This window comes from Morone saxatilis, unplaced genomic scaffold (genome assembly GCF_004916995.1).
Source record: "Morone saxatilis isolate NCDOM2014 unplaced genomic scaffold, NCSU_SB_2.0 Contig10, whole genome shotgun sequence".
NCBI lineage: Eukaryota > Metazoa > Chordata > Actinopteri > Moronidae > Morone > Morone saxatilis.
In genome coordinates, this window is record NW_023339652.1 from 9,362,402 (window position 1) to 9,362,801 (window position 400).

At 42.8% G+C, this 400-nt stretch overlaps 1 protein-coding gene across 1 annotated transcript in view; it reads left to right on the forward strand.

Annotated features, from left to right (window-relative positions):
• The window catches only part of wnt5b (wingless-type MMTV integration site family, member 5b), a 76,234-nt gene that overhangs the window by 22,162 nt on the left and 53,672 nt on the right, over window positions 1-400 (forward strand). The window lies entirely within an intron of this gene.

Below are 400 nucleotides of genomic sequence, written 5' to 3' on the forward strand. Positions count from 1 at the left end.
GTGTGTGTGTGGGTGTATGAGAGACAGTCTGGAGACACAGTAACATCTTCAGCTGTTGCTTGAGCTGTAAAAGAGTCATTAGCACTCACTCAGTACTTTCTGTCTTCCTTTTTGTCTACCATGTCAAAATCGTTTTCCCCCAGAACTACAATATCTTACACCCTCAGTCAACGTTTTCTTTTCATTTTTCTTCTTCTTATTCTTGAAATTATACGTGTTCCTGAAAATTTCTCCCTTCCCTTTTTCTCCTGCGTCTGCAGTAATCACAGCAGTCAGTAGCAAGCTGAATCAGCTGCTTATGAATTCTCTCTCGCTGTCTCTCTCTTTGAGCTGTGGAGCCTGAAGGTCTAACCCCCAGTTGAACTCCCATAGCTTTTTGTGTGTGTCTGAGTGTGTGTGT